This window comes from Triticum dicoccoides, chromosome 7B (assembly GCF_002162155.2).
Source record: "Triticum dicoccoides isolate Atlit2015 ecotype Zavitan chromosome 7B, WEW_v2.0, whole genome shotgun sequence".
NCBI lineage: Eukaryota > Viridiplantae > Streptophyta > Magnoliopsida > Poales > Poaceae > Triticum > Triticum dicoccoides.
In genome coordinates this window covers 151,260,839-151,273,346 of record NC_041393.1, presented here as the reverse complement: position 1 = coordinate 151,273,346, position 12,508 = coordinate 151,260,839, and the positions used below count along the sequence as shown (strand labels likewise).

At 42.8% G+C, this 12,508-nt stretch overlaps 1 pseudogene; it reads left to right on the top strand.

The window, feature by feature from the left end:
- Window positions 1-435: 435 nt before the first annotated feature.
- Window positions 436-7,219, top strand: LOC119338753 (annotated as a pseudogene).
- The last annotated feature ends 5,289 nt before the right edge of the window (window positions 7,220-12,508 follow it).

Here is a 12,508-nt window from a genome sequence, read left to right as displayed (position 1 = left end):
ATACAAGGCCACAAACCCATATTACAGGTATCAAGGTAGAAATTAATGCTTACTTAAGTCAATGTTGCAAGCTTGTCTTTTCTCCTCGCTCGACGTATTAATATGTACTTTTCTCTTCAACGCACAACAAGACAACCCTCTCACTCCTCGTTGGTTGATTAATGTGGTACATGAAAACCAAGCTTCTTTACTCCCACATGCATGCAAGGGGTATTAATGTCCTTGGTTGCTAGTACGAGGCAAACCTCATCAATTTTACCTCGATTGATGTTAGTGACCTTGTATAGTTGCAAATTGTAATTTTGATAGTGTCTTTGTATACAAAAATGGAGGGAGTCGCCGGCGAGCCGGTGGGTAAGAAATGCCGGTGACTCTGTGGCTGCCTGTCACTTGCTCGTATTCTATCAAGTTGGTTGTACGGCGACTGTTTCGGCGATGGTCGGGCACTCGGGTGGAACTCCGCTGGTGACATGGCGGCCCTCGACTGAGCACCTCTCCACGCCCACCGCCGGCCCCGGCGTGGGAGAAGGTATGGGGGCTAGATCTAGTTTTTTTTTGTCTTCCTTGTTTGGTAAAAAGATTGAAGTCTTTTTTGGTTTTGCTTGAAATCCGTTGCATTTTCGACTATTGAGAAATTGTTCCAAAGTTTTACCGCGATCTCTGAATGCTAGCTTAAATGTAGTGGACGGTTTTTACGTTTTGCGATGCTACGTCTTTTAGGGGAAAAAGATGTCTTTTTTGTTAAGTATCCCACAGAGTTTTGAGCACGATCTTCAAACTGGATGTGGGCTGGGAAATCAGTATTCCACAGCATATCTCTGGGCGTAAGCGAGTAGTAGTAATTTTTAATGGACTTTTAGTTATTAGTCTTGTCTAAAGAACGTACTAGTACCATACAGTAGGGCGGCTACCTCTCCCCTGCCTCTTTCGGCTCCATCAACTTTGTTTTCTCCTCGCTCTTGTTCTGCACCCTGTGCTCCCTCCCTTCCCGACACGGCTACCGCCAAGCTCGCAGCCGAGGTGGGAGAGCGTGTCGAGGTCGCCCCGCGGGCCGACCGACTGTAGGGTGGTTCCTGTACGATGGTCGAGCGCGCGGGTCAAGCGACGCTGGTGACCCGGCGGTCGCCTGCCGAGCCCCTCTGGCAGGCGAACGACGGCCTTCTTTGCCGAGTTGTTGGGAAAGAAACGGCGCCTTGATTCCACGCGCGCCGCCGCCCTGATGTAGAAGGAGGTATGGGGGCTGGATCTAGGTTATCTCCTCTTCCTTGTTTGGTGATAAAGATTGAAGTCCTTTTTGCTTGAAATCCGTCGCATTTCGACTATTGAGAAATTGATCCAAAGTTCTATAGCGATTTTTGAATACTATATTAAATGTAGTGGAAGGTTTATTACGATTTGTGAATGCCACGGTTTTTTAGGGGAAAAGATGTCCCTTTTTCAGTAGGAACAGAGTTTTCAACACAATGTTCATGATTTAGTGACTGAATCTGGGGTGGCAAATCAGTATCCCACAGCATATGCACCCCATTCACTCTAGTTAGCCCACCCCATATCCGCAGCATACCATCTCTCCCTATTTTAGGTACCTGGCAATCCTGGATTACGGCCATGTACTTCCTGATTTCTTTGTAGACCACCCCATGCCACCTTGAGTGGTTGTCTGATTGCCCAATTGCCTGAATCACAGCAGCATAGTCACTCTGTAGAATTATTCTATCCACATCGAGCTGCAGACCAAGCTTCATTCAGTCCTTCGGCACACGCCCTGGCTCTGGCCTCCGTACAGTGCCCCAACAACAGCTTCACCATCATGAGTACAGGTGGCAATGCCAGCGAGTGAATGATCCACTTCCTGCATATACATAGTATTGAATTTTATCTTTATCCACCTGAGTCCAGGCCCCTGTTCCAAGTGATTGTATTGTGATCTTACCCTCCCCCCGTTTCCTCCTGAACTCGAATTTTGCAGGCCATTGCCGTCAATCAACATTGGTTTCTCCCACTTCATGTCCTCCAGGGCAGGCAATCTCATTTGTGAATGCCACATTAAATGTAGTTTGCGGGTCTTTTGCTCAGCTTTCCACGACACTGGCGATTTTTTCAATGTTTATTTAGATTTTCAAAAGTTTAGGGAACACTTCTAATATACTTTGGATGACGGAACAGGTTGGTGGAAACCTGCATTGTGCGTGGTTCTTTCAGAAGTCTTCACCACGGGGACAGTGTTCCTGGGAAAACTTGCTGTGCTGGTGGAATGAGCATATTTGCGTTGCTCTTCTATAGAAGCATGTTCGGTGCTGTGTTCACCCTTCCCTTTGCTCTTTACTTTGAAAGGTACGTTAGACCATTTTTCCATTCAGTTTATATGTACATAAAACCTATTTTCTTCTATAACTGATAACTGACTTGGGCAAATGCATACCCGCAGTGGCAAGTGGAAGGAGGTGAATACAAAAACTGTTGGGTGGCTCTTCTTAAACGCGCTTTCTGGGTATGCTATTTATATGTAACTTATCTCTATTGCAGCCCAAGGGGCATTTATATATTACAAAGGACTTGGGTACAAGGAAGGAAACGTAGCCTAATACGGACTTAGGCTGGTCGTAATGGTAGTACCATAGCTAGTATCATGCATGCCAACTAGACAATTTTGATGAGGTGTCATAGCATTAAATGAAGAAAGAGAGGTGTAGTATCATATCATGATACCGTATCATATTAAATGCTATGCTACTTTGTGTCATGCATGGCAATAAATAAATTACTACATGATACTAATATATGATACTATGCATTAGGGAGGTAGTATCATACACTAGTATCATATGCATGATACTAGTATATGATACTAACCATTACAACCAGCCTTATGTTTTCTTTGGTAAGCTAATAAGTGGTTATAAAATAAAAATCCTAAAATATATTTAGGTAGGTAAATCGCAGGCAGGATTTGGCAAACATTTATTTGCATAATCAGTACTCCCTCCATTTTTATATACAAGGCCACAAACCCATATTACAGGTACCAAGGTAGAAATTAATGCTTACTTAAGCCAATGTTGCAAGCTTGTCTTTTCTCCTCGCTAGACGTGTTAATTAATGTGTATTTTTCTCTTTAACGCACAACAAGACAACCCTCTCACTCCTTGTTGGTTGATTAATGTGGTACATGAAAACCAAGCTTCTCACTCCACATGCATGCAAGGGGTATTAATGTCCTCGGTCTCTAATACGAGGCAAACCTCATCAATTTTACCTCGATTGATGTTAGTGGCCTTGTATAGTTGCAAATTGTAATTTTGATAGTGGCCTTGTATACAAAAATGGAGGGAGTACCAAAGAGTTTTGCAATGACGGGCCAAATAGTCCTAGCAACTACACAGTTAAAGAAAAGCTGTGCAATGCTTTCTTCCTCGTTACAAGACACACAATCCAGAGGCTTGATAATATGTCTTTTCCTAAGGTTGTCTCTTGTTATTGGAGAGAAGCCACAAGAAAATGTGAATTTTTGGGGGACAATCAATTTCCATACTGCAGGGACAAAGACTGGCTGGACACTCCTAAAGTTAATCACATGATAAAGAGAGGACACTCCTAAAGTTAATCACATGATAAAGAGAGTACTAGAGTAATGACCTTGTTTTCTAATTGTCAAATCAGTGTGTCAGTGTCATTGGTAAACTTGATACTTTTTGCATTCTCCACTATCTCATACCACTGCTCCATGAGCAAGTTGTCAAAATTCCTCCTAAAAGTGAGCTTTACTTGGCAACCATCCCAGATATCACAGATAGTTTTAGAATGCTCATTGCAAATAGTGTAAATAGGCCAAAATTGGACAGTTAGTGGTGAATTGCAAACTAATGTATCTTCCCACGACCTAACCACTTCCAGAATCTGGAAGGGTTTGGACATGAGCTAGCAAAAAAATTAGGAGAATCAGGCTTGTATTTCTGGTCTATAATTCGTTTCTGGAGTTTCCCTTCTCCTGCAATTTATCGTTTCAGCCAAGAGCCTAGCAGACAGAGGTTGACCTCTTGCAAGTTAGGGACTCCTAAATCGCTAAAGTCATTCTTTGTACAAATCATCTTCCAATTGGCAAGATGAATTTTCCTATGGCCTTCAAAATCGTTCCAAAGGCAATGAGCCATTTGGGAGTTGATAAAATGTAGAGCCCATTTGGGGAATTTTTAAAAAGAAAGTGGGTAGATTGGGATGCTGGCAAGACAAGATTTTATAAGCACTAGCCTCCCTTTGTAATTAAGGAGCTTTTCCCTCCAGCCGGCAATCCCTTTTAGAATCTTATCTAAAAGAGGTTGTACATCCTCACTCCTAAGCTTGTCATGGTGAAGTGGGACACCAAGGTACTTAATAGGGAATTGGCCTGTTCTACATTCTAGGATATCGACAAAAGGGGGAATCTCATCCTTATCCATATTAAGGAATGAGCTCAATTTTGTTATAATTAATTTGCATCCCAGGAACTTGCTCAAAGCAAGTTAGCACTCATTTCTAGGAAAAGGATTGTGTCGCTCGCGTACTGGAGGCAAACCACACCCCCTTGACAGACCAGAGGACACTATCCTTGTATAACATTTTGAGAAGCAGCTTTACAAAGCATTTTTGTCAGGACATCCACCACTAAGTTGAAGTGGAGGGGGGACAGTGGGCCCCCCTTTCTTAGGCATTTTCCAGTGGGGAAAAAGCTGCCTTCGACATTGTTAACTTCAACACCAACTGAACCCCGTGAACAATTTGTTTAATCCACGAGATCACATTGGCTACCAAAGCCTCTTTTTTGCAAGAGACGCGAAAAATTCATTATAGACAATCTATTTGTCAGGACATTATTGAAAAATTTAAAGTTGCAGTTAAGCAAGCTAATGGGTCTGAATTTTTTTTTCATTTTGCTTGCATCTTTCTCTTTCAGAATAAGAGTGAGCGTAGTCTAAAAAGGTCTAATTTCCCTTCATGAAACTATGAAAGTCTCTAAACATGTCTTGCTAGCAATTTTTTATTTTGTGCAGGTACTCGTTACCAATGGCGTTTTATTACTACGGATTGCGGAACACAGCAGCCTCATATGCGGTGATTTTCTCGAGTATCACCCCGCTAGTCACGTTTGTTCTCTCGATATTGATCGGGTAATATATGTGTGTGTGGTTGTAATATTTTGCTACTTTACAAAGTACAAGCCCTGCATCTGCATTTTTCCATCGGCCTAATATATATATGAAGTTAGTGAACCTTTGGTTGCTTTCATTACTGCAAATTTGATACATTACATAAACATTCAGTGTAAAAATTACAATTTGTTTATTATATTGTTAAAATCTGTATTATCAATAGATACAATAATACGATATTTTCTGTGACACACATAGGATGATTTAAATGTTTGAAACAATAGTTTGGAATTTCATATGCATGTTATTTGCCTGGTATCAACATCATTATTTGAATGCAAAAAAATTAGCTTCAATTACATGCCAAGTATTGAAAGAACAAATATTTCTGAACCACACATAATATTTTGCCTAATTAACTCAATCACGTGATTTTACAGCATAGAGCAGTTGAACATCAAATCAAAGAGTGGCAGTGCAAAAGTGCTTGGAGCACTTTTCTGTTTCACTGGGGCTTTACTTATTAGTCTCTACACTGGAAAAGAGCTCCATCGAGGGAGGCTGGTTATAAGTGTGTCCCCTAAAGGTTCTAATGCAGCTTCTGGAGAGAATCATTTGAGGGGCACACTACTAATGTTGAGTTTTGGCCTCAGTTACGCAACTTGGTACCCTATCCAGGTACTTTTTTTAGAACCGCCCTCATAGGCATTTATTCCTTTTGGTATGCCATTCAGCTGCCGAGCCAGCTCTTTCTCATGTTGCGAGGAACCCCTGTATAGCGATTTTGATGTCTCCTTCTCGAATTTCTTGCACACCTTTTTGATCTTCCGCTGCATCTACTTTTAACTGTTAATAATGTATAAATGCTAATTTCAGGTGAAAGTTCTGAAGGTCTGTCCGTGGAAGCATTGGTCATCTGTGCTGACCTGCATTCTTGGCGGTGTGCAACCTCTTGTCGTTGGCATAACAATTACACGGGACAAAAGTGCCTGGCAGATGAAATGGAACATCCAATTGCTAACTATCATTTATTCAGTAAGTTCAGAATTTATTGCTCTTAATTAGTTTATTCATGCAAAGGGGTTTTTAGATTATCGAAAATGAAAAAAATGGAATGGGCTACAGATGGATCTAGCAGAACTATGGGCACATCATAGTTAATTGTTAATTGTTAACAACCCAGTTCAAGTTTTTGACTAATTGTCTGAGGACTTCATATATGGTTGAGAGCATTACTTTCGCCTTTGAAATAGCCAAACGTTTCTTTCTGTATTTTTCCAACTCAATTTAAGTGAATAAGCAATAAATTGACTAAACTACCTGTGATTTCGAGCTGTAGGCTGCGCTTGGCACAGCAGTCAAGTACTGGCTCAACCTGTATGCCGTCGAAAAGAAGGGACCGGTTTTCCCACCTATGTTCAGCGTTCTATCGACAGTCTTCACCATAATTTTGGGAATATTGTTGCTAGGAGAAAGTCTCACCCTTGGGAGGTAATGCAGATATTAAACACTTCTGCATTAACATAGTTATATATCTTTCTATGCAATAACATGCACTTTTTCTGTTTTATGGCAGTTTGCTGGGTACTGCTTTAGTATTCGGTGGTCTTTACACATATCTTTATGGCAAGGCAAATGAAAAACACGCTGAGACGACGCCAGCTCCAGGTCTGTAATGAAGCAAAAACTTATATTTTGGATGATAGCTATCCCCATCTGCATGTAGTTGGAGTAGGAGGTTTGTGCTGTGGGCATTGTGGAAGCTCAGAACCGGTGCTTGTTTTGAGAAGCTTATTAAGTCGCCGCCTGCTGAGATAAATCTGCTATGTGTGTTCCTTTATAATACATTCGGCAGGGACGCCGCCTGCTGAGATAAATCTGCTATGTGTGTTCCTTTATAATACATTCGGCAGGGATGCAGAAGGAGACAGACGAGGAGCTTCTGGTGCCTGGTACAACGACGCCACAGAGAACGGCTCTCTCTGTGACGACTGCGCACACTAGTAGAAAAAGGGTCAAACGTGAAGCACATTAGTGCCGGTTTGTATTTGAGCCGGCACAAATGTATACATTAGTGCCGGTTCCAACGGCTAGCCGGGCCGCTCTCATTAGTACCGGTTCGTGGCACGAACCGGTGCTAAAGGTTAGCCACGAACCGGTACTAATGAGAGTGGTGGCAGGATGTTGTCAGTCTGGGCCCCCTCCAGCACCTTTAGTACCGGTTCTTGGCACGAACCGGTACTAAAGGTCGTCCTACATAAACCCTTCGTCCATCCGAGCTCGCTCTGTTCTTCCCCTTTCCCCTCTCCTCTCTGTTCTTCCCCTCTTCCTCTCGAGCTCATCACACATTTTGCCCAAAATTTGTCAAGATTTGAAGGCCCCCATCCATTCAAATGATCACAAAGGTTAGCAACTTTGTCCTTTCATCTCTCATTGCTAGATTAGCTCTTGCAATGCTTTATATAGTTATTAATTTGTGAGTTTAGTAATTTGGGAGGAAATATATATATTTGCTAGTATTTGATTTATATGCAATTTGAGGTTAAAATAACACTTAGTTTGCATATGTAGGTGTGGTTTACTTAGTGCCTTCTAAATCTCCGTCGTAACCACCGTTGATCGCTCGCATCGTCCCGTCGCCGGCACCACCTTGTGGTGAGCCTCTTGTTCATGAAATTTTATATAAAAAATTGATGTTTGTGTGATTTGGATATATAGTTACTCGTATAATAATTATCTTACCCGTACGTTCTTTGTTATACATAGTGCCATGGTTTTGATATCCGTCCCCGTTGGCCCTCGTCCTTGTTATGATTCGGCTGTGGTATATTCTCTTTTAAAACTATTTGTTGCATTTCGTGTTTATGATAAATTATGCCCATCAAGTTGACATAGATATTTTTGTCTAGGAGGTATGTGAACCGGAAATTCCAACCGACCCTATTGTCGAGAGGTTAAATTTAGTTGAAAGAGAAAACGAGTACTTGAAAGAAAAATTGAAAAGAATTGAGGGGGAAAAGATGAAATTGGAGTTGCATGTTGCCGATGTCGTCGATGATCACAAGATCAAGAAGGAGAAAATGCGCTTGAAGATTAGAAAGATTAGAAAATATGCCATCGATAGTGAGGCTTGGTATCATTATGCTGTTGGATCAATTGTTACCTTAGTTGCGATCTTGATCGCATTTGTTGTTGCATTTAAATGCTTTAGCTAGAGAGTTATTTGTTTGTTGCATTTAAGTGTTGTATGAACTTTATGTATGAACTTGTATTAATTTGGTCTATTCGGTGTTGTGTAATGAAGATGAGCCGACAATGGATATATGATGACCGATGCTCTCCCCAGTTCGTTGAGGACGTGCATACTTTTCTGCTTGCGGCTGAGGCAAACAAGCGGGCGGATGGTTTTATGCCTTGTCCATGTGCTGCCTGTAAGAATGGTCGCAATTACTCTACGTCAAGAACCATTCACGTCCGCCTGTTTGAGTCCGGTTTCATGCCTCACTATAATGTTTGGACCAAGCACGAAGAAAGAGGGGTTATGATGGAAGACAATGAAGAAGAAGAGGACGACGACAGCTATCCTGGCCATGGGTTCCCTGAATACGATGATACAACAATGGGGGAAGAAGCTGAGCCGGTAATGCGGGAAGAAGCTGAGCCGGCAATGCGGGAAGAAGCTGAAGAGAGGCATCAGATGAGCCCGTTGATGATCTAGGTCGGGCCATTGCCGATGCAAAGAGAAACTGCGCAAGTGATTTGGAGAAGAAGAAGTTGCAGCGCATGTTAGAGGATCACAAAAATTGTTGTACCCGAATTGCGTAGGTGACAAGAAAAAGTTGGGCACCACACTGGAATTGCTGCAATGAAAGGCAGAGAATGGTGTATCTGACAAGGGATTTGGAAAGTTGTTGGTAATGATAAAGGATATGCTTCCAAAGGACAACGAATTGCCCGAGAGTACGTACGAAGCAAAGAAGGCTGTCTGCCCTCTAGGGTTAGAGGTGCAGAAGATACATGCATGCCCTAATGATTGCATCATCTACCGTGGTGAGTACGAGGATTTGAACGCTTGCCCGGTATGTGGTGCATTGCGCTATAAGATCAGCCGCGATGAGCATGGTGATGTCGAGGGCGAGCGCCCCAGGAAGAAGATTCCTGCCAAGGTGACGTGGTATTCTCCTATAATACCACGGTTGAAACGTTTGTTCCAAAACAAAGAGCATGCCAAGGCGATGCGATGGCACAGAGAAGACCATAAGAAAGACGGAAAGTTGAGAGTACCCGCTGACGGGTCGCAGTGGAGAAAAATCGAAAGAAAGTACGGGAAGGAGTTTGCAGATGACGCAAGGAGCGTATGGTTTGGTGTAAGCGCAGATGGCATTAATCCTTTTGGGGAGCAGAGCAGCAACCATAGCACCTGGCCTGTGACTCTATGTTTGTATAACCTTCCTCCTTGGTTGTGCATGAAGCGGAAGTTCATTATGATGCCAGTGCTCATCCAAGGCCCTAAACAACCCGACAACGACATTGATGTGTATCTAAGGCCATTAGTTGAAGAACTCTTACAACTGTGGAATGGAACAGGTGTACGTACATGGGATGAGCACAAACAGGAAGAATTTGACCTAAAGGCATTGCTGTTCGTGACCATCAATGATTGGCCTGCTCTCAGTAACCTTTCAGGACAGACAAACAAGGGATACCACGGATGCACGCATTGTCTGGATGATACCGGCAGTATATATTTGAATAGTTGTAAGAAAAATGTGTACCTGGGACATCGTCAATTTCTTCCGAGCAGGCATCCCGTAAGAAAGAAAGGCAAGCATTTCAAAGGTGAGGCGGATCACCGGACGAAGCCTCGCCACCGTACTGGTGTTGATGTACATGATATGGTCAAGGATTTGAAGGTGATATTTGGAAAGGGTCCTGGAGGACAATCCGTTCCAAAGGACGCTAACGGACGCGCACCCATGTGGAAGAAGAAATCTATATTTTGGGACCTGCCATATTGGAAAGACCTAGAGGTCCGCTCCGCAATCGACGTGATGCACGTGACGAAGAATCTTTGCGTGACCCTGCTTGGCTTCTTGGGCGTGTATGGGAAGACAAAATATACACCTGAGGCACGGGAGGACCAGCAACGTATGCACGGAGAAGACGGCATACATCAGGGTCATGCAAGCTACGCTCTTACCAAAGAAGAGAAGGAAATCTTCTTTGAATGCCTGCTCAGTATTAAGGTACCGTCTGGCTTCTCGTCGAATATAAAGGGAATAATAAACATGGCAGAGAAAAAGTTCCAGAACCTAAAGTCTCACGACTGCCACGTGATTATGACGCAACTGCTTCCGGTTGCATTGAGGTGGCTTCTACCGAAAAACGTTTGATTAGCCATTGTGAAGCTATGTGCATTTCTCAATGCAATCTCTCAGAAGGTAATCGATCCAGAAATCATACCAAGGTTACAGAATGATTTGGTGCAATGTCTTGTCAGTTTCGAGTTGGTGTTCCCACCATCCTTCTTCAACATCATGACACACGTCCTAGTTCACCTGTGCCAAGAGATTAACGTTTTGGGTCCTGTATTTCTACACAATATGTTCCCCTTTGAGAGGTTCATGGGAGTCCTAAAGAAATATGTTCATAACCGTGCTAGGCCAGAAGGAAGCATCTCCAAGGGCCATCAAAATGAGGAGGTCATTGAGTTTTGTATTGACTTTATTCCTGACCTTAAGCCGATTGGTGTTCCAGAATCGCGGCATAAGGGCAGACTGGATGGAAAAGGCACGCTAGGAGGGGAACAAATAATATGTATGGACGGACATTCTCTCACTGAAGCACACTACACAGTTCTACAGAATTCCGCCTTGGTGGCTCCGTATATGGATGAACACAAGAATTTGCTACGCTCCAAACACTCGGAGCGGTCTGATGACTGGATTACACGTGAACAAACCAGGAGTTTCGCCACACGTACCATGCATGACACCTCTATTGAAGATGACCTGTATTTGCTGTCCCAGTTACCATCTTCGAATATAATGACTTTCAAAGGGTACGAGATAAATGGTAATACATTTTACACGATCGCCCAAGATAAGAAGAGCACCAACCAAAACAGTGGTGTCCGCTTTGATACAGAAACCAAGACAGGAAAGGAAACATATTATGGTTATATACAGGACATATGGGAACTTGACTATCGACGTGGTTTAAAGGTCCCTTTGTTTCGGTGCAAATGGGTCAATATGACACGAGGCGGGGTAACGAAAGACCCGCAGTACGGAATGACAACAGTGGATCTCAACAATCTTGCGTATGCAGAAGAACCATTCGTCCTAGCCAATGATGTGGCACAGGTTTTCTATGTGAAGGACATGTCTACCAAGCCAAGAAAAAGAAAAGATAAGGAAGCGAATGCATCATACGATGAGCCAAAGCGGCACATAGTTCTTTCTGGGAAGAGAAACATCGTGGGAGTGGATGACAAGACAGACAAGTCAGAAGATTATGAAAAGTTTGATGAAATTGCTCCATTCACAGTGAATATTGACCCGAGCATCCCGTTAAATGATGAAGATTTTCCATGGTTACGGCGCAAAGGGACACACGCGAAGAAAAAGTTTCACACCCAAAAATCTGGGATGTGATCGGCTTCACTAGCTATCATCACTTTCTTCTGTGTTTCGCACCGAGAGGGGAATCTCTGTAATAGTTAGGGTAGTTATGTGTTTTGGCATTTGAAATGCGAAGAAATTTTATGTGCAAACAAATTCTTTCATGCCTTTACTGATTTTTAAAGTTAAGTTATTCACAAACTAGTGATTCACACTAATTTCAAATAATTCAAAATTTAAACTATTCAAATTTGAAAACTACGGGCACTAACAGAAAGTTTGTAATTTTTTGTACCTAAAACAAAAATGTTCACAAAGAAACTCTAAGTACACAAAAAACAACACAAAAATAAATAAAGCAAAAAAATAATAAAAAAAGCCCTAACAGAAAGTTTGTAATTTTTTGTACCTAAAACAAAAATGTTCAGAAAGAAACTCTAAATACACAAAAAAACAACACAAAAATAAATAAAGCAAAAAATAAAATAAAAATAAGCCCGCCTACTAGGCCAGAGCGGCCTGCATACGACTAGAAACCCAACCTGTCGTTGGGCCAGGATGCAGGCCCGCAAAGGCCAAGTGGGCCCACAGGGCTGCAAGGAACACGTAGGCCTAGTAAGCCTGCTTTGGAGAGGAGCTCGAGAGAGCGACCGCATGGGGGTTTATAAACCAGTGCGGTCGCCCCTCGGCTAGCGAGGTGGGACTAAACTTGCCGCACCGCACCTGCGCCAGCGCACCCCCTTTAGTACCGGGTCGTGG